The sequence below is a fragment of the Thermobia domestica genome, chromosome 3 (genome assembly GCF_964235325.1).
Source record: "Thermobia domestica chromosome 3, izTheDome1.hap1.1, whole genome shotgun sequence".
NCBI classification, from domain to species: domain Eukaryota; kingdom Metazoa; phylum Arthropoda; class Insecta; order Zygentoma; family Lepismatidae; genus Thermobia; species Thermobia domestica.
The window spans coordinates 219,756,058-219,781,491 of record NC_137456.1 but is presented as its reverse complement, the minus strand read 5'-3'; the positions used below and the strand labels follow the sequence as shown (position 1 = coordinate 219,781,491).

The 25,434-nt window shown below is 35.1% G+C and overlaps 1 protein-coding gene across 2 annotated transcripts in view; it reads right to left on the bottom strand.

Annotated features, from left to right (window-relative positions):
• LOC145680969 (heat shock 70 kDa protein 4L-like) overlaps positions 1–25,434 on the bottom strand; it is a 331,629-nt gene that overhangs the window by 43,548 nt on the left and 262,647 nt on the right. The gene's annotated exons all lie outside the window — the stretch shown is intronic.

Sequence of the window (25,434 nt, the reverse complement as noted above, 5' to 3'; positions counted from 1 at the left end):
AGTTTCGTTTCAATTGTACCATCTCCTGAGGATTTGCTGACGCCAGATGCAAACATTATTAGTGTTCACATTAGCTCTTAGATGAAAAGTCGATTTATCACTGTAGACGACACGATCCAGAAAATCTTCATTGTTATGCAGGAATATTTCACTTGCGAAATTGGCACGTAAACCGTAGTCTGTAGGTTTTAGACCTGTAGCAACTGCCAACAATAAAGACGTAGTTGCAATCGAGACGCACACAGACGCTTAATATTCTTCACATAGACGGTTGCAGTATACAGGTTCAGTCTTTATTAAAACACAAAAAGCTTTCTGCTCTCTAGTCTCCATCTTTGCTAGTTGCTCTTTCTAACGGCAGACAAAAGAAACAATGCATGTACATGCGTGCGTACAAAACTGTTTGAGTTGCTCTTTCATCTGATATAATATTTATAATTGTAAGTTAATTGTAATAGACACTACAAAGTTTCAAAACCCTAAAATTAATTTTGAAACACCCTGCATTACTTCAAATTGAGTCATCCTATATTCAGGTCCTAGTCAATTTGTCGCAATGGCAATGGCATAATTTGCCGCCTCCCCCTTTCTCCAGAAAGAACAAATCTTAAAAGTCATGATTTTAAGTATGCTACTCCAGCATGAACAACAAAGGTGAGGGTAAGTGTAGTTGCACTCAGAAAGGCTTGAATACTTACTAAAAATTTAATCCCGTTGTCTTTTTTTTTTTAATATTAATCTGTTAGATCTATGTTATTGAAAGATAAAGCAAACACACCTGCAGAGGAAAGATGGTAATCCTTTCTATAGAATTCATTATCGAGCTTCAATCTCAATGTATCAGTTTGCAATTCCAGTGCAACTAGCTCTTTTATCTTTATTTCTTGATTTTTCTTCTACATCTTCTAACATTTAAAAAAAAAACTTGTTTCTATCTTCAATGATAAGGAACTTGCTCCTGACAAAAACAAGACTACTTTCATATCAAAACTGTGATAACTTACTAAATGGAACAGATATTCACTACTATTCGAGAATTGAATTCTTGCATTTGGCAACAATCAAGCAATTTGTGCTCGGGTTTATTCGACCACTTGCTTTAGCATTGTCCACGGGGCCTTAAACTAATGCAACCTAAACATAATTTATGAATGTAGTATTCAAATAGAAGGTCAGCTTAGTAAATGTAACTACCATCATCATGAAGTCTGTTTCCAACAAGAAATATTTAATTTAAATAATATACTTATGATAGATTTTGCCGGACCATCCAAGCTTGCCGTTCCACGCAAATGCACGTGTTGCATATATACAGTGGCGTATTTAGGGGGCTTCCGGGCTTAAGCCCCCCCCCCCCCGAAATCTTACTTACTATACTAAAGTATATGAAATATCTTGTAGAATTTTCACATTTTCAGGCAAATGCCCCCGAAAGTTAGCAAAGCCTCTCCCGAAACAAAATCGTAAATACGCCACTGCATATATGGTAGAGCCGGTTCTGCATATCATATATATCTAGTTGACAAATTATTTATATATGACATTTAGAAAAATACTATTAGGCAAATTAGTATTAGTTTTTACCTTTAGACAAGTTATTGGAATTTTATACTGTTCGTGACATTATTTTCGTACTTATTAAAGGCCTGCTTTCACGAAAAAAACAAAATTTCATTTCTACTTTTATTTCTTAGTTGATATTGATGAAAACTGCTGAAACCCGAATTGTTAATAGGTATGGTATTCATGTAAATTGTAAAACATTTGTAGCGTATCAGTATCTAGCATTTAATTTATGTTGCATTTTACGGTGATTACACCTACATAAAAATATTTCATACTTAAATAGACGTAAGATGTATTCCAAATGACTATTTGAAAAAAAAACGAAATTTAGAAAAAAAACGAGAGGCAGTCTTGTTTCTAAAAAAAACGTACATTTCTGAAAAAATACGAACCGTTTTTTTTTTCTATTTACAACACTAGTTGTGAGTTCGATTAATGTTTCATTCACATTTTTGGAATGTAATGTTATTTTCCTGAATGCATGAATATTTATATATATTAATTACATTAAAATAAATCAGTTGCATATATATATATATATATATATATATATATATATATATATATATATATATATATATATATATATATATATTTATTTATTTATATAGTCATTTCAGGACATACAGAGTTATAACGTTTAAAATAACATGAGATGTAGTGGGTTTTGGCAAAACGTCGGTATGGTATAAGTGAAAGTTAAATACATATTAGACTGAAGTAATAACAATAAATGAATGTGTCTGCTGTATTTGTCTAACTATTTGTCATACGGAAGTTACTTCTCAATATTCTCATTATGGCATGAGATTATGTTCTTAAAATTATTCCGAGGTGTAAAGAGAACACGCAGATATAAACAGAGAATATCCAATATGGGATCGCGGTTCCAGACAGCAAACTCATTATTCCCAAAATCATGTCAACAGGGAACTCATGGTCCCCACAAACAGTTTAAGAGATACCATTAGTGCTTTAGTAAGAAAGGTAGAACAGAACTTCTTTACAGAGAATTGGTATTCAGTTCAATACTCTGAAATGCTTTATTATATCAAAGCTTTGAGGCTTTGGTCGCGCGCTCCCACTCTCTCTCTCCTATTTGTATGTATATATATACAGTATAAAAGTGGAAGCGAGTGTCTGTGTTTCAGCATAACTCTGTAACGTCTGGAGTAATTTTAACCAAGCTTCCTACATATATTATTTAAGTCTGGAAAAGTGTACTGACGGAGTAAGACCTGCTAGTACACCTAGAGGGATGTTGCAGGGGGATAAATATAAAATGATCGAAAATGACCGATATCAGTGTCAAATCTGCAGCTTTCGGAGTCGCTGAGATAAACACTGACATCTGTGATGCCATTGAAACCCAAATTAGATCCGCACTAGTATTCCTGATGGGGGATGGGCACATGTAAAAGTAATTGAAAGTAACATATACTGGTGTCAAATCCATTGATTTTAGCATCCCTATGTTGACCGGTGACAGTTTTGGTGCCCTCTAATCCAAGGTCAACTCTTAGTTGGGGTAAGAGCTCGTAGTACTCCTAGGGGTTAGGGGAAGGGAAGATATAAAATAAAAATTATCGGAAGCGATCGATATTATTGTCGAATCCATAACTTTTAGAGTCACTTAGATAGATTGGACGCTCTCGGAAACTCTTATTTAAAAGCCTATTTGCACCCGGGATGACATAGTTATATCTAAAAATATCGAAATCGACCGATATTAGAGTCGAATAATTATTTTTAAGTATTGCTATGTTAATTGATGACAGTTTGCGTGTCGTTTATGTCCTAGTTCAGCCCCAGTTGTAGTAAGATCCTCTTAGCTCTCCTAACGGTAGTGGGAAACAAACAAATGCAAGAAAAAACAATATTAGTGTATAATTCATAGTTTTCGGGGTCGCTTAGATAAAGAATAACAATCGTGATACCATTTAATTTCAGCTCGCACTAGGACTTTGAAGGGTGTGTGAAATTGTGACATGTAAACATTATTAAAAACGGCCAATATTTGTGTCAAATTATAGCTTTTGGACTCTATAATTTGATTGGCAGAAGCTCTGATAACCTCTTAAGTTCAGTCTCCAGTAAGGGTAAACAACCCCTGCAGATCTACTGAAAGTGGAAAGGACTTACATACAAAATGATCGAAAACGACATAAATTAGTGTAAAGTTCATTGTTGCAGGGTCACTGAGGTGAATAACAACACTTCCGATTAAATGTATGCCCAAGTTTAGCCCCATTAGTACCCTTCATAAGAGGAAACGGAGACAGAAAAAAAATTAAAAACTACATTTCCACCGCATCCATAGTTTCGAGGACCTTAAGTTGGTTGTCGACATTCCCTATACCATTCAAGTCTACGCTTACCTTCCTTTAGCACCCCTGGGATAGTGGGAAGGGGATGACATGTGAAAATAATCCGGAAAAATCGATAGTAGTTCTCGATGAAATAAATATATGTCCGGTAGCGTTCAAGCCTAAGATCAGTCCTCCTCAGCCTGGGGAGAAAGGGATGAAAAATAAAATGTCTCAAATGAGTGAGATTAGTGTCGAATGACTTCTCACAGATACAGACAGCATCTCAAATAGCTGGAAATATTTCTTTGACGATTTGCTTAAAACGCAGCTTGGAGAAAGAGAGATACACACCGCTGAATCATATATTCCAGAACGTAACCGAATAGAAGTAGAAATCGATATAAAGAAATTAAAGAAACACAAATCTCCGGGTGTAGACGAAATTTCGTGCCGAGTTAATTTTAGCAGGAGGCGAAAAATTGTGAACAAATACACAAACTCATTCTTCTTACCTGGAACAATGAAGAATTGCCACAAGAGTGAAAAGAATCAATCATTGTTCCAATTCAAAAGAAAGACGACAAAACTGACTGTAATAATTATCGAGGCATTTCTCTCCTGTCAACATATAAAATCCTTTCAAACATTCAATTAGCAAGATTGGCCCCATACGCAGATGAAATTATTGGAGATTATGAGTGAGAAACATTGTGCAACATTCTTACAGAAATTGGAATACCGAAAAAGCTAATTAGATTAATTAAGATATGTTTAAATGAGTCAAAAAGTAAAGTCCGGGTAGGAAAATTTATGTCCGCGAGCTTTCACGTCGAGAATGGCTTGAAACAAAGAGATGCCTTCTCGCTATTATTATTCAACTCTGTCTTGGAATACGCTATAAGGAAAATCAAAGATAGCAACCAGGGATTATAGTTGAACGGTGTTCACCAGGTTATGGCTTATGTTGATGATGTAAATTTAATATGGGATAATAGGAGAACAATAAGAAGAAATGCAGAGATCTTATTAAACGCTTGCAGGGATATAGGTTTAGAAGTAAATGCAGAGAAAACTAAATACCTGGAAGTGCGTCGGCACCGTCATACGGCGAATTAAGGATGCGTTAAAACATTAAATAATACTTTTGATAAAGTGGATACTTTCGAATATCTAGAATCAATATTAACAGACGAAAATCAAATTCACTAAGAAATTAAGTGTCGACTAAAAGCAGGGAACTAGTGTTATTATTCAGTTCAAAGCTCCTGTTGACGCGAATTCTGCCGAGGAATTTGAAGCTTGAAATATATAAAACGATAATCATGCCTATTGTTCTGTATGGTTGCGAAACATGGTCGAAAACTCTGAGGGAAGAACATAGACTAAAAGTATTTTAGAACAAGATCCTGAGACGGGGAATGGCGGAAGCTTCATAACGAGTAACCACATAATTTATACGGTTTGCCGAACATTGTTAGCATCATCAAGTCTAGAAGGCTTAGGTGAGCAGGGCATGTAGCTATGACGAAAGAAAGTAGAAACGCTTTCAAAGTCTTGACAGGAAGACCAACCGGAAAACGACCATTAGGAAGACGTACGTGCAGATGGGACGACAATATTAAGATGTATCTCGCAGAAATAGGAATACAAAGTAGAAACTGGATCCAGTTGGCTAAGGATGGAAGTCAGTGGAGAGCTTTCGTGAATGCGTCATTGACCCTCCTGGTTCCATAGGCCATAGAGGTATTTGGTTATTTAATTAGTCGAATGCTTGAGTTCGTCAAGGCATTAGATTACAATCACGATGACATTTAATCTCAAGTTTAAGCATGAGTGAACATGGCAGCTGGATAGAATTTGCAGGGTCAGCATTCAACACGTAGTACGCACATCTATAAATATTTGAATGTATGTGTATGAATGAATATCACAACGTAAATCCAAGACGCCTGGTGTAACTATAACCATACTTGGCAGATATATCACTTTCTATCTGGAAAAAAGTTGTTTTAATAAAATACCACAAGGGATGGGATTTCGGAGGAGTGACAAAAAAATAATGCAAATCGACTGATATTAGTATGCCCTCCAGACTTAGTTTTCTGGGTCGCTGACATGAATAATGACGCTCTCAACGGCATTTAAGTTCAAGTTCCCCGCCATTGGAAGAGGATGAGGGGATAGGTGAAAATAAAACGTGAGAAATTACTGAAATATTTGTCAAATTCATGGGTCTCAGGGTCGGAAAAACGCCTGATTACTTTTAAATGGTTTTTGAAAAGTAGTTCGTATTCATTTCAAGCTGGGCTTTTTACTCATATCAATTTTATTAAAGGTCTATTTTGTACCCGTAAGGTGTATGAATATTTATGTCAAAAGTACAATATTTTCTGTATTTTGCATTAAACTGCCATTGAAACAAGTACTGTAAGAAGAAGGCAATTCCAATAAGAGAAGGAAAGGGACTTTCGCATAAACCTATTACCACGTGCAAATGACTGCATTTGAGCTATATATATATATATATATATATATATATATATATATATATATATATATATATATATATATATATATATATTCATCCCGTTATCCTTGTTGAACCCTTATATTTAAAATTTACATTTAATGTGGCATCTACTCTTTTATGGCGACCTATAAGGTCGTCGTATCATTTTACATGTTTTCCTACTCTTCATACTTCAGACTGCAGCCACCACTTGCCTGCAGTAGGGCCTACACTTATACGGCCGTCAACTTAAATTCTGTTTTTCATGCTCCTGAAGTTTCAAATTATGAAGAAAAACTAACTCGAAAAAACAGAACTGGAAGCCATAAAACGCATGGAATATGGAAAACTATTACTCTTTAGTTCGCGTATATTCTGCGTGTGGCGTTTCGATTGGAAAATATATACGTATATCGTAGAGAGCAACTCCATGTATAGGTATTGAAGAAACCAGTATCAATGTTATTCTTGATCGGCAGAATGAAATGACTTTTTCGTCTTTTTTTATAGTAGGGAACAGCGAGAGCCAATTAAAAGGAGTCCGGGCGCACGTGATCTGTGATTCTCACTCATTCTCTTCATCTCCCTTACACCGTGTATGCGATTGCGTTCCACAGCAAGTAGCAGGCAGTGATGCCAATTGAAGGGAAATTTCCCTTGGCGCAGGGAAATTTTGAGTAAATTTTGGAGAAAAGGGAAAAAGGGAAATTACTTGTAATCTCTCAATATTGCAGGGAAATTTGAACCTCTCTTCAATCATTTATAGATTGAATGTATTTACGTATCTGATTAATCTCATTAAGATTCAATATAAATTCAACATCCTATTCGTTCCAAACATAATCCGTTGCACATATTTCACATAAATTCTCACAAGTTATCTTGCTTTGCATTCGTTAATATTTATCAACATTACACATCGATCAACATATTCAGTTAATTTCGACACATTAGAACAATGCTATGTAAAAAATTTATATGTAAAAAAAATATTCTATTATAATTTTAAACCAAGTCGATTGCAAAAAAAAAAATTTGTTATCTCTACCAATCAAGAATCATTTTTTCATTTTTCATTAAAATTCAAAATATATGCCCATTGTTGTGACAATTTTAAACTCTTAACAGAAATAATACATTGTTAACTAAAAAAAAAGAACAATGCTTATTTAAAATCTTTTATCAAAATTAATCTTCCCATTGTTGAATTAAATGCAATGCAATAAGATGAAATACTGTATTTCTCAACTAAATTATCACTCCAACTATTATAACAGTTTGGTTTTCCCAATCAGAAGATATTTTTCCCAACCAGAAAATTGATTGTGGAGAGGATTAATCGATGTAAGAGAAGAAAATCTGCGTGTCGTGAATGTAAATATGTATATATGGGCGAATACTGGGTCATTAGTGTATGTGTGTTTGTATAAATTTACAAATTTTCTGGTGACTGTGCACACAGAATTATAAATTCTTAAGAATTCCGCATCTCTAAACTTTGTATTGTGCTTACGAACATTTCTCGTGTACAGCCAAAGACAGTAGCAGCAAGAGTTTTCTTTGTAACTGTTCGTATTCGTTTCAGTAAATATGGGAGTGCGTTCTTAAGTAAGTACATACCAAATATATACTTAATATTTTCTTTGTATCTTAGGTTACATTAATATTAAAATCTATCATGATACGTAGGATAAAAATTAAATTTACATAATATTTATTTTATATTTTTTATGATTTATTTAGGTTGTCCGTCCTGACCGAGGTATTTATAGGGTTTTTCCTCAGTCACAGCACGCAAATGCACAGATTACACATTTAACATAGGTCCTGGCCTACACCTTTCCGTATCTTTTCCCCTGCTCTATCGCGACGCCTTAGATACCTAAACAACAAATCAAGTTCAAATTCTGCGTAAGCTCAAAGGAAGGCTGTCAGATATCTGCTTGTATGTGGTTATAAGATTGGGGTGAAGGAATGGAAGCTAAAACGATTGAAATTACGTTTACTAAATACGTTTACTAAGTACTTGAACGGTTGGATGAAGGGAAATTTTGTTCGGAAAAGGGGAATTCTGAAGCTCGTGAAGGGAAAACGGCTCTGAAGGAATTGGCATCACTGGTATCAGGATGATAGATGTTAAACGTGACGTCATACTATGAAGAATCGACGCTAATGAAAGACACAGGCCTCCGTGATGGACCGGTCAACCAAAATCTCGCGTTCGTCTTACGTTAGTGCTAACATTTTACAAATCACGAACAAACGTATTTAATTTTATATCACGAGTTCTGAATCTACTCGGCGGATTCTAAACCCTTTTCACCACTGGGAAGATCATTTAATGTAGATTACGATATATTATAGTTTGTCCCGGGAAATGGGCCCTCGGGTGCTGGGGGCGTCACCGTTACTTCATTATATATATATGAAAATTTCATAAATTATTCAACCGATTTCCAAACGTCTTTGCTGCTGGAAAGCTTGTCAAATGTGATTCACTATATTTTATTCCGGAATATAAGTCCTCTGGTGCTGGGGAGTCATTTTTAGTCATATATAAGATTTTCAGAAAAAAACTGAGCGAATTACAAAATTCTTTTCCTTGTTGAAAGTCTTCTCCAATGCCAGTGGTAATACGATATATTTTATTCCGAAAAATGCGCCCTCGAGAGCTCGGGGTCAATTTTTTATTATATATGAGCCATTTTCAGAAACCACTGAAAACATTTCAAAATTTTTCACTGTTGAAAAGCTTGTCTAATGACAGTGATGATACAATGTATTTTATTCTTAAAAACGAGACCTCGAGCACATTTGGCGTCATTTGTTTGCTGCATTATATACATAATAAATTTTCAGAATCTACTGAACGGGTTTCAGAAATTGTTTTGCTGTTGGAAGCTCATCAAATGTCCTTGATGGTACGCTATATTTTACCCCGGAAAATTTGTCCTCGGATGCTAGGGCGCCATTTTTATTTATTTAGGATAAGATGATTTTACAAATTACTTAACCGACTTCAAGATTTCTTTCGCTGTTGGCTAATGCTATGATCATACGTTATACTTTATTCCGCTAATTGGGTTCTCGAGCGTATGGGAACATAATTTTTTGTTTCGTTATGTGTAAGAAATTTTCAGAAATTATACTGAACCGTTTCCAGAAAATTCTTCCACTACTAGAAAAATTATTTAATGCAAGTGATGTTATACTATATTTTATCCCGAAACATGATACCTCAGATGCCGGATCGTTATTGTTTGTTTCATATGTATAAGATTTTAGAACCTGCTGAAGCGATTTCAGAAATTCTTTTCGCTGATGGAAGTGTATCTAATGGCAGTGATGACATACTAAAGTTTACTCTGGAATATAGGCCGTCAGGCGTTGGAGGAGTTAATATTTGTTTGTTTATGTATAGGCGAAATGTTCAGAAACTATTGAATTGATTTGAAAAGTTATTTCACCATTGGAAAATTTATTTAATGCGAGTCATAATATGCTATGTTTTATTCCAGAATCAGCTCTTAGGCACTAGGGGTGACCTTTTTCTTCTTGTATAAAAAAATTCAGAGCCTACTGATCCCAGTTCCGAAATTCTTTCGCTGTTGGAAAGCTTATCTGATAAGGTGCATTTTGTTCCTGAAGCCCTATTTTTTGTTTTCCCATGGGTGGGAAGCCTTCTCAGGAAGTATTGTAAATATATTTCTCATTGGAATTCTTTAAACTACTTAAAATAATTATATTCAAATATAGAAGAGCGCAATAGAAAATCTACTGAAACTCATTAGGCAAGTAAATATACAATATACTATTCTAAACAAGAATATGTACAGTATAGTTAGGCATATATACACTGTTAGTTGTACCATATAGTTAGTATATACTATATACAGTATATAGTTCCGTAATATCAGGTATCAACTGATCAACATGAACTTATTTTACGCAATCAACTAAGGTTGGATGAAACCTGCAATTTCGCTCCTTGGAATTATTTTTAAGATCAAACAGTGAAATATATCGGGAAATTATCATTCTAATTTATTTTAATTTATGTTACTGAAATGTTTCTCAATGTCAGGTATCTACGTAAGATCAACTTGCTTTAAACCATCGAGAAACGTGAGGATGTATGCCAGCTGCAATTTTGTCCTTTAGGGTCATTTTCATGGCCAAACAGAGAAAAATCGGGAAATTATCCCCAACCCCATTCTCGGTCGACATTGATCCATTGATTAATTAATTAGAAACACATTAGTTGACATTGATTAATTAGGAAGAAAATAATAATTTTACACTCCCATCTTTGTACTTTGTTTTCCTGAACACATTAAACAAATCCCTAACTGTTTTACTACATGTAAAGTTTGTCCTTTTCCCTTGACCAGGACTCGAATCTCCTTTCATGTGTGCTTCTAATTCGTAGGCCAACACTTTGTCCACTCTGGCACCAGGACTTGTTAGAACCAAAGGCACAACACCATTAAAGTTAGTGCAGCAGCGTAGTAGAATGAGTAACTAATCTAAGAATGTGGAAAGAAAAAGAACTACGTTTGTTGCTAGAATATCTACAGATTTTTTTAAAAAAGACACTGGTATTAACAGACTAAAACGCTATCTATTAACAATTGTTGTACTTTTAATTTTGTTGTGTATTAGGTACACTCAAAAACATAGAGATGCTCTTTTGCCAAACTTCTTCCCTTTTCACCTTGGTTTTTACTAGACCTTAGTACATTTAAAAAATATGCTTGTCGTAAATACCCCAGCAGGCAATTCTCAACAAATGAAAAACGCATTTCGTGCCGCCAGCTCGTCCGACACTGGCCAATATAGACCGATATGGGTCTCCACCTGGGTCTGTCGCCTCATCTGGGTCTGTACCACGTGAAATTCTCATTTTCTTTTCACCTATTTCCAGTGGCGGATCTAAGCCAGGGCTGGAGGAGCCTAGGCCATCAGTTTTTGAGTGACGAAAATAATTTACGCTATTTGTATATACTTTTCAAAGTCTGGGTCTATCATAGTCTGGGTTATGGCTGAACTCCCAGTTTTTACCTTCTAGAACCGACTTTGCCTAGTTCTTTACCTTATACGCAACCAAATTGACATGACATTTTGTTTCTATATCTGTCGTTACTCTGACTTTTTTAAAATTTCACTATATTTTCGCTGAGATGTCGGAATTCTATCTGGGAGCCATAACTGGCATATGTGGTTCAAATAGGACCAGCTCCATCGAACGTTTCCCACACGGGGAGTTGTAGAACCCAGGCGTGGCCAATGTGCATTTCCTACTGAGGATCATTCTAATTTATTTCAATTTTCAACAGGTTACTGAAATGTTTCTTAATGCCACGTATCCACTTAACATCAACTTATTCTATGCAATCGAGGAAAGGAAAAATAGACATTATCTTCAATTTCGGCATTTAAGGCTATTTTCATGTTCAAACGGAAAATTAGAAATCACTTTTTGTAATTTATTTTGATATATAAGTAATTACGGAAATCCTTGTTAATATCAGGTATCGAGTCCAGATAATTTAGTTGCGTGTAATAAATGTTTTGAAGTTTCAGTACTTGTCAGAAATCTTTGTATAAAACCAAAGTCCAGAAATTACCTTTTCTTTCAAAATAGCGTCAGTACGAAGCAGTTTTCTTCCCTTGTGTCGAAACTGCTTTCCTCCAACTGACGTATTTTTTTTAAAGGAAACAATATACTTGGAGTAGATATTCCATATTAACAACCATTAAACATTAATGGTGTATTTTCCAGATTTTTCTCTTAGACTTTCAAAGTAAATGTGGGTATAGATAACGTTTGGATTGGATGCATCAATAACAAAGGCATTTTTTTTACCTTCAACGTAACATTAAGGAGAAAATTGCAGCTGGCATCCGGATTTCTTTTTCTCTTTGAATAGGGTACTTGTTTTCGAGCGGATATATGACATTAAGAAATATTTCAGTAACAATCTATATATTAACATTAATTAAAATTGTAATTTCCCGATTTTTCCCACTTTAACTTTGAAAATAACCTTATTATGGGTCGAAATTGAGTGGTATCCATCCTTACTTTTCTTGTTTGCGTACAATTAGCTCATCTGGGGTAGTTCTGATATTAATGAACATTTCAGTAACCCTCGCCAGTAGCACTCTCCGTTTGATCACGCTTGGGTCCCACAACGCACAATGTGGGAAACGTGAGATGGAGCTGTGCTCATTGAACCCACATTGGTCAGTTACGGGTCCCAGAAAGAATTCCGACATGTTAATGAAAATATAGTACAGTTTTAAAAAAATCTAACGTAGCGATCGATGTAGGAACAAAATTTTATGTCGGTTTTGTTGTTTATAAGGTCAGCAGGTAAGTGAAAAGACAATAGGTATCCCATGTATGCCCCAGATGGATTTCTATGGCATCTATGGCATCTCCATATCCTATCTAGTCAGGATATATTATGCTCTACTAGAGTTTAATGTGAATTGCACGAGTCGCATACAAACATTTTTAGATACTAACATTCAAATAGTGCTGTCACACTAAAACGTATCATGTTTAAAAGGAAACTCAAGTAGCTCTGAAAGATATAACTACAAGGGTTCAGGTGTGTTCGTTTGAAGTATAGGTTAGTTTGAACTTATTACTCAGCAACAATGGAGTTCATGCGACGTGATTCGTGTCCAATGAACTTTTCTGATTTTATGTAAGGTTTAACGCAAAAGCAGTGCCATGGTCGTTTAGAAAAGTATTTCTAGGACTCTGACTCTTCAAGCGCAACCTTTTTAAATTGGTTTGTGGAATTTAACGCAGGCGACAGAGGCTGACAGATCAGCCTCGCTCTGGACGTCCTATCACTGAAATTGTGAATAAAAATGTTGCAGCAGTAAGAAAGCTCGTGAAAGAGGGGTCTCCATATCACATACGAATAAATTTAGTCAACAATGAAGATGCACCAACTGCAGCCCAGTCTACAATAAAAAATATCTCGCTATTTCCAAACGTTGGACTTGCTGGGTCCCACGCTGTGTTGCCACACTGGGCACAATTGTACCAGATTCAGCTCTTTTTGTCATTCATCGGCCCGTTGGTACCACGCTGGCATTTTAAGCCTATTTTGTGAAAAAGTTGGTACAATTCTACCCAATTCAGCACCATTTAACAAATGTTGTCACATTTTCAAAAGTTCACGTTGCTCATACTGTGTTGGACACTTAAGAAATGCTGGTGAACGTTCCACCACATAATGCTACCAACTTCATGTGGAAAATTCGTGATTGGAACTATACCGGGAAACAAATGACGCTAGATGGGCGCATCCGCGCCGCGCAGGAAGGAGACGAGAAAGAAGCAGTGTGGTGGAAATTTTAGCTTGATTTTTTTTAAGTACACACACGTTGAATCAAATGTTGCACATTCTGAAGAAGACAAGCGGGTGCTGAAGTAAGTCTATAATTTATGTGTCGTTGAAAAGATTATGCAACATCAAAACAATAATAGCACCAGTGCCGTACCAGCGCCTGGGCGAGAATATACGACGGCATGGCTGAGGTCGAAAGACAGCGGCCAAGCACCACTATGGTTAGTGCGAAACGTAATAAAATTTTTAAAAGTAAATGCTGGTTTTCCTTGATTTTGAGCACTTCTAACTTTTTCCTTCAATTTATATATATATATATATATACTTTTTTCCTTCCGAATTTTGCGCCCCCTTACTTCGGCGCCCGGGACCGTCCCCCCCAACGGCATAAAAATACATTGACGTAGTTGTCGGCTTAGCGGGCTAAGTTGTTTACTAGTGACGCCATATTGACGAATATAAAAATATCCGAACATTTCTGCGTTTTAGAGAACTATATCGACGCGTTGTAACAAACCTTATGTATAGGCCTAAAGTTAGATCACGGATGATCATATGTGGGCCAAAATATTTTACTTTTTGACAATCAAATGAATCCAGCCCTTTTTGTTTAAATTTGGTACTATTTTTCAGCCCACTCCAGAGCTAGGACTGTGGCAACACTGGTACCACGTGAGCTTATGTCTAAGCAAAAAGATGTCCGCATGGAGTGGGGCCGCTATATGCTTAAAAGATTTCGCAGGTGTAAAGAAAAAACTTTCACAATTCACGGAATATGGATTCACAAGTATCATTTTGAAACAAAACAGCAGTCGAGAGTATGGTATTTTTCGAATGAAGCTCCAGCTTTCAAAATTAAACAGGTACAGAGCGTGGGTAAAGTTATAGTGGCATTTTTTTTCTTTAAGACAGGCAATGTAACAACTATTCAGTTAGAGATAATTATTGTACAGTGACAGTTAAGTGATACGTAGTTTATTACCTCTCGAGTGTCTTTGAAATTTGAAGATCTCTCAACGAAAGTCAACTCACTTTCTTCTTCATCACTACAATCCACGTCCAAAGACAGCAATGAAGACTAAGTTTCTATAGGAAAGTGGAGTTCGTATTTGACCGAACCCGGCTTATTCTCCACATTTAACTTCATGTGACTTTGCCTTCTTACTAAAACTAAGAAAATGGTTCGAAGATGACGCTTTCAAACTAGTGAAAAAGCTATCCCAGTGTATAATAATGAAATTTCTGATATTCTAAAAACAACTTGGAAAATTATTTGACTCAAATTTTAACAATGTAATAGTGTCTTGATTCTTGTGGAGACTATTTGGAGAAATTGTCAAAGTTATTATGTACAAAAATTGTTTTTCCTTTTTTCAAGAAGAGTGTAATACCCTTCGAAATGCCCCTCGCATATAGTCACCTGGTATTACCACCAATATACTCTCATCGTATTTAGGTAACTGTATTATTGACTCTTTAATGAATCTATGTGTTTTTGAGAACGACTCTCACTGATTGTGGTTAACTTGGTTCCGAAACACTGTGTCAAAATTATGCTACTACGAGGTTTGAACGCACGTTTACTGTAAAAGAGCACAAGGACTATTTAATTCGGGTAACCTAGAGCGCCTCTTCGCTGTTTCAACGTTATTTCTTAATTTATATAAGCGTAGAGTCACAAGAACTGAAACTTCCCAATAAATGGAGTTACTGAAACAAGATCTGAAATAGTTTCTCTCTAACTGCTTTCATTGAGATTTCACCGCGTGATTGCGAGTTCTTAATAAATAAACGGAACTCTAACCAGCTTTAGAATTACCTAATTTTAATCAATAGTCAAGGTAACTGAATCCAAATCTGAAATCAGTTTCTCTTTGTCTTTCAATTGTGTGCTAGGATGAGTTCTTAGAATGGAGAAAGATAACCAAGTGCAAAAAACCTGCTAGTTTCAGAGTGATGATATTAAAAGAGGAATCATAAAGTACGGGATGAATCATTCATGTATCACGCTAAATCAAAACACAGTTCTTTCTTCCTTATTATTATATTTCGAAAGGATATCGGGTTCGATATCCGGTAGGGACATAGATATTTCCACGTTAAAGTCATGGCCCCGAAATTACAAACTCCCTCTGGATAGAACCCCTGTCAGCATCCCGTTATTCACACAATCAATTCGTGTGCTAAGCAGTGCTTTGTTTCGCTGTCTAATCCAAATTTTAAGCGTCTGTTTTCGACAGTCGTCTACATTCCCCTAAGTTGTCAGTAGTCTCCTGATCTAACATGAACACACTGTTGACAGTTCTCTTTGTCTAGTTGGCTTTTCTAGCACTAAAAAGTTTGGAAAACTATTCGCAAGACCCAGCAGAAATCTCTTGATTGTACTTTTTCAAGAACCCTGCTATCGGGACGTCTCTATAAAATGTTGCGATAATTCTCGAGGACTACTTGTGACCCTGGAAACAAAGGTAACGGCGTTAGGGGTGCCACAAAAGAAAATGGGGTAAAAACCACAGGTCGGTTTTATTTCAAATTTCAGATATTCAATGCAAGCAGAATCTAAGCAGAATAAATTGCTTAAATATTCGGTATTATGTGTGTAGTTAAGGTATCATTCTGGAAAACGTCAGTCAAAAAGGCCGGCCGGGGGTTATATTATTTACGGGACGTCAGCCTCAAGATGAAGGATCGGAATATTACAGTTTGACGCTTCAGTGCTTATACGATTTATTTACGTTTCAAAATTTCGGTACTTTGAGAGCTCTCTAGTCGGTGGTTCTACTTTTGTAGATATTCATATCGCTCACACACAACCATGAAATTTTAAAGCTGCTGAACCATTTATACCTGACCGAAATTGCTGAATTAGTATTTAACTAGCATATATTACCCGCTTCGCTGGGTTGAAATAAATAACTTAAATGCACACTGATATTGCTCATTTTCGATCATTTTAATGTATGTCACCCCTACTCATCCCCCAAGTGTCAGGGCTGAAAATGGATTTAAACATCATCACAAATGTCACTTGTTCATCTCGGCGATTGCAAGAACTATAGATTCAACAGTAATATCGGTTATTTTTGACCATATGTACATATATATATATATATATATATATATATATATATATATATATATATATATATATTCCCGCCCCCAAGTTGCGGGTTTGAATTTGGATTTTTTCGGGATCATAAGTATCACTTCATCTGAGGGACCAAAAAACTACAAATTCGACAGTGATAATAACATCTTCGATCACACACACACACAAACACACACACACACACACACACACATATATATATATATATATATATATATATATATATATATATATATATATATATATATATATATATATTCCTTTTCCTGCCCTAAGTGAGAGGACTGATTTTTTATTTAAACTGGATCGGAAATATCACTGTTCATCTGAATGATCCCGAAAACTATGGATTAGACACTGATATTGGTAATTTTCGACCATTATTATATATAGCTCCCACTTCTCCGTTCTGCGGCATCGGCATGAGAATTGTCACTGTTAATCGCAGCTACTCCTAAAGCTATGGATTCGACACTAACATTAGTCATTTTCGATCATCGTGAAATGTTTATCCCCCTCTTCTACGTTGTACCCTCCACCTTCCCAACTATCAGTGCTGAACTTCGATTGAAACAGCATAAGAAGTGTCACTGTTTCTCTCATCGACCCCGAAAACTGTTGTTTCAACATTAATGCTGGCCATTTTGATAATTTTCAAATTTCTCTCTCCCTAACCCTCCCCGACGTTGCCGATCGTGAAAGCGAATAGTCTAAAGTAATTCCTGTCCTTAAACTTATGTATGTTGAAATTTTGATTGAGATCGGTCAAGTGGTTCGAGAATGATAAAGTCACAAAGGCATTCATTTTTATTTTATTTTTTTACATATATCTCCCCCTCCCCCTCCCCAACCTTGGTTCGTCAAAGTGAAACGACAAAAAACACTCGAGGCCCGACCCTCATATATGTTCAAAATTTGATCGAGATTGTTTGGGTGGTTCAAAAGTTATTAAGCTTTATATTTTTTTTATTTATACGGCCCCTTCCTCCTCCAATCCTAGGATCTAACGTTAAAGTGAAATTAAAAGTTTTCACATCCAATCCTCACATATCTTGAAAATTTGATTGAGATCCGTCGGATCGTTCAAGGGTTATTAAGTTACAAAAATAGTTACTTTCAGTCCTATATAAATTGATTTTTATACATCTCCCCCTCCTTCTCCTCCTCTACGTTGCTCCGTCAAATTTAAATCATAAAAACCATCTCAGGCCTGGACCTCATGTATGTTGATTTGTAAATCATCAAATAACTTTGGCTCAGGCCTTACAAATGATGAAGAGAAAGAATGAAGTGTGGGAGGAAACATAAAGGAGCAGTTCGATTTAAAAACAAGTTTGGTGCAATAGAAAGAGTAATAAAAAAATAAAAGACCCGTATTTTTTTATATGCACATAAGCCGTCTCGTTCAGCTTCTATAAGCATTTTTTTACGAATCGTAAATGCTGATGTCACGTGTTAGCTATGTGAGAAACTCAATGTGAGTCAGCAAACACTCCCTTGTTCGCAACTGATAAACCTTTAATACTGCAGTGGATTTAATTGCTTGTGTTTTGGGTTCGTTAGCTGTCATACTTTGTGTTCAATTCTTGAGGAACGTTTTTGTTAGTTGTTTTTCCTACAGCATTAGTATAAAGAAGAGTAGAGAGAGAGCAGTAATTAGGTAGTGTTGTTCGAAGCAGTGTTTCTTCCAGACATATTTTTAGAGGAGCACTATCTTCCGGAACTCTGAGAGTTCCCCTCGGAGGAGACCAAAATAATACGTCTATAATATAATAAATATAACAATACTGTGTGAAACGCTGAACTAATGCCTTGTAGGGAAAACCACGTCTTATAATATTATAAAAACTTTTGTGCTGTCCATCATCACATATCATTTTCTACCTGCAGATGACATTTCTAAGTCTTTGAAATCAGTTCTGGGAATTAAATCGTACTTTAGAACGTCCCACCGCACCTCTCACAATCGAAATGCTTGGCACTGTGTATGGAAGCCTGCTCTCGCTGCTTAACCACGTATGACGTCATCACAAAATCTTTCTTCCTCTGTTACTCGCTAACGACTGAACGTATCGCGAACAAACAAACACCATTCCTTTTAGAATTTTCAACTCTACAAATGCAAATAATTTGTAAAAAATGCATTTACGCACAACCTTGAGAAAACGCACAGCGTTTTTCCATCACAAAGTCTACATGGAGGGAATAGGGACCAAACCGATGACCTATAGTACCAAAGATGAGCTCTACCATTGAGCCACTACGGCAATGAAAAAAAATCGTCAAAGAACGTATCATTGTTGATAGAACTTTGAATTTATGTATGGCCCTTCAATACTTTTACCATGAGGAAAACGTTGACAGGCCGCTCTCAGCTCTCCAAACGAGTTTAATAATGTTACATAACGTATTTTGTTTGTAATTTCTCTGTTTTTATGTTTTTCTTCTAACGTTTGTATCTCTTTCTCGCAGAAGGTAGGAATATGTTACTGCCGTGTGAACAGAAATCAAGTTCGCTAAAAATCTGAAAACCGGTTTTGAACAGAAACTTCTTAGATTAGCCCCCCGTTATGACTGTGTTTCATAATACCTCGTTACACGCTTGAAGGCGTTGTGACCTGACTCGGAATAAATTACAAGCAATAAATTATTTACATCGGTTACACTGAATTTATTATATAGTATACTTTGACCTTTAGCCTATGAATAGTATCTTTATATATATATATATATATATATATATATATATATATATATATATATATATATATATATATATATATATATCGTTATTGTTTTCTGCTTCCTGATATTACAGAACATTGCGACTTCTAAAGTTAAAAGATTAAATCACGTTGGTGACTTGGCCTCTGTTTATTATCCAAGTTTTTTTCCATCTTATATTTATTATTATAGTTTATATTATACTATTTTCTGTTTGATTCATACTCAATTACTTATTTTAGTTCATACACATTTCTTTACCTAATTCTGCAAGTTTGCAGACAGTAAATTGTGGCTTAACAAAGCAAAACCAGAATTTGCTATTAAGCTAAAAACAGATTAATGGTGACCTGAACACATATATTAAAACATGACACATATATTATAAACGTTAATATGACAACTGATATTACTAAAATTACTTAAATTAAATCTATCATGCATTCACTCGCTCACTCACTCAGGACAGTGTATATATGTTTAAAGGAAACCAACTAGCTACAAAGGTACAAATAATTTATTACATTCATAGTGAAAAGGAAAAGACAAAACAAATAATTATAAAGAAAATATTAAAAGCACAAGTTCTTGGTTATATATCAATAGAATACATAGAGTTATACTTTAGTAAGACTTCATATATTTGATCATATTGACAAATGGAAAGAAGAAAAAATAATTAAATATTTTATATCTTAGGCATGCTAAAGCGAAATTATGATTTGCGACTTATTTTACTTTTAAAAAATGGACAAAGAAGAAAGAAAAGAAAAAAACTTTTGGGTGTAATAGAACTTATGAGTCTCTACCGTACATTGAGAAATAAAATATTAATAATTCTGAGCGTTCAAATCACAAATCACGCACTACTCGTAGTGTCCAAAACATTTCGCTCCATTTAACTTAGTTTGTGTTATATATATATATATATATATATATATATATATATATATATATATGACTATTGGTTTATAAAAACCATTCATCAACTACATTTAGTTTGTGACTCTATTAGCAGTTTATATCTGCACTCGCATACTGCAACGTTTATACCCATCTAGGGATTTTGAAAATCACATTCCGCCAGAGGATGTTTCTCCTCTTAGTCAGTCCATTTACAAATTTATTAATTGGATAATTTCGAGTTACTTGTTCATCACTGGGACACGTCATGAAACCTTTCATTTATCCAGGATCACTTTTGTATATATATATATATATATATATATATATATTGGTCGGATTTAAGATGATCTTCCACAGGTGTAATGATTGTAATGATTTAAATTAGGGAAAACACTGGTCAAGTCATAGGATACATATGCAGGTGAGAGGGATTTAAGGTACAATTTCCACAATAGTTTTAGGTTGGTCGCTCAGGGATAATATTCATTATGATGTGGGTTACATTTAGACCTGCCATTACTTCTTAATACATGCCACTAAATAATGATTACATAGGTTATTATTTACATCTAGAAGAAAGGGAAATTATTTGAGTGCACGACGGTATTCTTGACAAAAAATCTATATTATTATATTCGTCGGAAACTTACTTGTAAACTATAGCAACCAATACACGTTTGGGGGGGCAGACACGAGCGCTCTTACATATATCCATATAATCCATTTAATATTATACTTTTACTTTAACATCATATTCACATACTAAGCACATATACATTTCGACATATTCATTTATATATATATATATATATATATATATTTAATAAATGCGCACACGTTTAAATTAATAACCCCAACAATAATTTCTGAAAAGGTTGCAAACATTGTACAGGAAAAACAAATGACTTCCGACATTACATATGAAAAAAATATTTTTTTATCTAATACCGCGCGTCTATAAATTTTAACTTTCTTATAGTCAATTCGTGCATAAATAGTAGAAAAAACTTTGTGAGGCAGGCACCTAACACAGAACATTCCTAAAGATATAAATAGATAAACCAAAATACAATTTCTGGGCCCAGGTTAACTATGTGATAAATGAAAACCAAAACGGAAGGAAAGTGACCAATGGATTTAAAAAAAACATAGAGGGACGACGGTGAAAGAACGTAATTGAAGTGTCGTCAGATATGAAGTCGTTATTCACTTTGGCAATAGATGAAAATGTGATGGAGGACCCAATCACTATCTACCTTATCCATGAATCGTGTCTTGCAACGTCTCAGCTGGTAATTTTAGATCAGAGTTGTACGTTAAATAAATTGTAAGCGACAAGTTCAAAATCTCGGGGGGGGGGGGCTGGTTGAAAATTTTTAAAAAAAACTTGAAGAATGAAGACAGAGAGATAGGTAGAGAAGAAGGAAGACGAAGAATAGGGGCGCCAAAGACTTAAGTGAGAAATAACTAACACTATAAAGATAGAAGTCGAATTTCACTCTCAACAAATCCATAGCCAAAATATTCTTAATATGCCAAAAAGGTGGTCTACTCAAATACGTAGACTCAAGAGGGACACCTGGTGCCAAGAAGCAAGTCTGTGTCTTGTAAATAATAACTTCACAAGTTATTGCTTGTAAAATTATTATTTAGTAACCGTATCCGGCCCAAACCAACAGGCGAAATTGAGAAAGTGGGGAGGACAAGATGTCATTGCCCTAAATTTTGAAATTTCTAAAAACAATAAAAAAATTTATCCGACCTCTCCGAAAACTGAGAAAGGATCTAGAGGAAAGTACGAAAATTAGACCGAAGGCAATAAAATAAGAGAGACCCTAATTATGGATTTGCCAGAAATAAAAAAAATAAATAAAATGAATTTTGGATCGGTGATTTCTATTGCCAAACTTCACCGATAGCTTCCCTTCGCAGAATGCGCTTAATTCTGAGGCATCGATTAATTTTCATCACTATCTAGTTTGAAAACTGAGAACAGAAAACGAAAATATTGAAGGGGGAGGGGTCGATGCCCGGGTACGGGAAATAAGTTTCAATAACGAATTGTTTTGATACTGTAACCCTGTCAGAGCTGTCGCCTCCATGAATACGGTAAGCTAGCCCGAGTAGGTAACGTGAAGAAAAAAAATCTCACGGAGCAGGATATTCTATTTTAAAACCGACCAGAAAATATAATTCACTACAGCCCCGTTGTGTAACAACTATTGTCTTTCCATAATTGATCATTAAATATGTCCAATCAGCGATTATATGATGCTACAAATATTATTAAACGAGATTATTATGAACGAATACGACTGCAATAACAAATTAAGATATTAAGCACTAACATAGTCCGGCAATATCTCACCCACATGTTCGCAGGATGCTCCGGTGTAGGGGCCAGAACCCGAGATGTTGATAGCTACACATAATCCTTAAATATGTATATTTTCTTTTACCGAAACGTGACTAATCATAAACTGGGCTTATATATATGGGTGTCCTCTCATTCATTTTCGTTTCACAATATATTCATAGTATCATTTTATTCATTCATTACGACGTCGTATTTCATAAACACCCTATTTGTTTAACTACACCCAGAGTATATGCACACTTCGTCATATACTTCTAAATCTATAAATCATTGCCAACATTTCATGTTCCGGCCACCACACAAAACATCCCTCGAACTCAAGACTCCCTTACCACGCAAACAATACTATGTTATACTTCGTAGCTTCATGTAAAAAAAATATATGTATGTTCACAGAAAGTAGAGTTCTCCACGATATTATTTAATTTTTATGAAAATTCTGACAACAATGAAATTATTCTGCAGCCACGGAGGAAAAAAAAACATTTAATATAATTTCAAAGCGAAAAACTAGCATCATATCGCCCGACTTCTGTTAAGAATTTACGTATTGTTTATTTACTTAAATGTTTCGATTTCTAGACTAAGTAGAATGTTGTAATTTTCGGAAAATATTAGTTTTGAATCACTTAACCTAACTGTATATGCATATGGGCTGGGAATTATATTTTCTAGGTTTTATTTCGAAAAGAAAGGTCAATTCTATGGAAACTAAATCACTAAAAGCATCGACATAAGAATGACGGTTAGTACTTAATTTTGACACTAGGGGGCTAGCGACGATATGATCAACCCTTGAACCACTGAATGTGACCTTGTACATGGAATTTTGATACTATGACACTCTCATTTTCTAATATTACTATAGATCGATATGTTGCGTTTAGCTATTGATCGAATACGAAAATGTGAATAGTAAATGATACACTGTCCTTACTTCATTATTTCACACACTCTTCCATCACTTAACTACAATTGCTACTAATGATACTACATTACAAACACATACATGCCACATCCATAACTACAAACTACATTAATACATGTTGTACTAATAAATATACACCAACATCATTCAGATTTTACCATTTTTTTTAAATCGGCTCTATGAAAGGTTACGAAAGGAACGGAAACAGAGCCAGTTGGCCCTTGTATTCACCAATTCACATTCTTTAAACTGGTTAATCAATGCCCCCGAGGGAATCAAAGTATTGACTAACAATAGGACCCCTGTCCTGAAGGGGCAGGAACCCGGAGAAAACTATATGTTCAACTCATCCCGCTGGAAGCTGTACTCCCAAGTCAGGAGTAAAATAGGAGCCCTTACTGTAAATTTACACGTGCATTATTCTACCTATCTTAACAACGCCAAAATTGAATACCGCCATATATGTTTAAAGGAAAAAAGAATCACTCGCTACCTACATAAGCAAATCTATATATGGACAAGTCTTATAACCCTAAATTAGCAGGAAAATTGGAAGGTGAAATTATCAGGGGAAAACACTAATCTTCAGAACCGGTTTTAGGAAAAACGGAAATCACACTACTTCTGAATCCTGTCCATAGCGATCGGTAGATGAAATCATGGCGTCACTAACTTGCACTTCCTATTTCAACCTTTTCAGTAAGTTTTGTTCTGAAATTTAATAATTCATGGCTCCTTGAGACTTCCAGCGATTTTACACGTTAATAAAGTCCAAATGTTACCTGAATTTTGATGTTTACCACTGCAGGAAACCAACTATTTTCGAAGCAAACAAACTGATGTCGTCGACAAAAATTCTAGGAAGGGAATGGAAATAATAGCGCTCTAACATCATAGCGTGGGTGAATCCTCCAATCAAAACAAAGCATTTTTGGCGGTGGGGCTTTGAAACGAATAAAATTTGTAAAATCTGGATTAAACTAGATTTCAGAAGGACATAGGTATCTAAAAGAGAGGTGAAGGGTGGTCCAGAAAATTCTGCCGAATTTTAGATTGGTTATTTATTCCAAAATTTCCGTCCAATGGTGGACCTATATTTTCAGATAGCACTGACACCGTAAGACTTGTAATCATCCATTTACATATCCATGTACAAGACTTATAACTAATTTAATATATAAATAAAGATATCGATTCCCAAAACTATAATTCCTAATGAAGTTTTACAGTTTTCCATGTTAATTTGAAATAAAATAACAGACAAAATTTACGAATTATATGAACAGCCAGAAATTTTTTGTTAAACGTCAAGTACAGTCGGTGCAAAAAATTTCGGGCACCCTCCTATTAAAAACATCATCACATTAGACTGTAATGGTATATTACAGTTGTTTCTTCTTATATCAAACGCGCTGTTGATTATCAGACTCTAATATTAGACATCGCATTCGAGAACTGCGTCGTATAAACAAAATACATTAACAATTCAACTTTAATTTGCAATTGAATTATTAATAACTACTTTTGAGTTAGTATTAATGATATTACATTATCTATTTTCTGCATCACATTGTAAAAGTTCTTTGTTTACTCATCGCACACAGTTAAATAAATGAAAAGAGAGAGACAGAGAAAA